This window comes from Echinops telfairi, unplaced genomic scaffold (genome assembly GCF_000313985.2).
Source record: "Echinops telfairi isolate 266 unplaced genomic scaffold, ASM31398v2 ScPeMD7_21;HRSCAF=78, whole genome shotgun sequence".
NCBI classification, from domain to species: Eukaryota; Metazoa; Chordata; class Mammalia; order Afrosoricida; family Tenrecidae; genus Echinops; species Echinops telfairi.
In genome coordinates this window covers 15384749-15385100 of record NW_022103918.1, presented here as the reverse complement: position 1 = coordinate 15385100, position 352 = coordinate 15384749, and the positions used below count along the sequence as shown (strand labels likewise).

At 69.6% G+C, this 352-nt stretch overlaps 1 protein-coding gene across 4 annotated transcripts in view; it reads right to left on the bottom strand.

The window, feature by feature from the left end:
- The window catches only part of CCDC91 (coiled-coil domain containing 91), a 365255-nt gene extending 365129 nt beyond the window's left edge, over nucleotides 1–126 (bottom strand). For 3 of the 4 annotated variants that reach the window (XM_045288440.1, XM_045288443.1, XM_045288442.1), the window contains exon 1: nucleotides 46–126. The gene's annotated coding sequence lies outside the window, so the exon portion shown is untranslated. Of the gene's footprint in view, nucleotides 1–3 lie in introns of all 4 variants that reach the window. The other variant, XM_004699999.2, reaches the window with a different exon arrangement.
- Between the last annotated feature and the right edge of the window lie 226 nt (nucleotides 127–352).

Here is a 352-nt window from a genome sequence, read left to right as displayed (position 1 = left end):
CCTGCTCCCCGCACTCGCCCGCCGCCGCGCAGCACCGCCGCTCACCTGTGCGGCCAGGTGAGGCTCCCTCCCAGCGCACAGACCCGCTCGGGACCCCAGGGCACGACCCCACGCCGGTGGGGGAGACCACGGCCCCAGGCACCCGAGTTGGCGTAGCCCACGCACCACCCTGCCTCGGGCACCTCTGCCCCCGGAAGTTGATATCCGCCAAAGCCCGCCCACCTCCGCGCTTGTCACTCAACGTAAACACGGGTGTCACGTGGCCCCGTGCAGAGGCGGGAGCTGAGAGCCCTGGCCCCTCTGAAGGTTTGTGTGGTCTTCAAAAGACTGCCCTCTGCAAAGTGGCCTGGTC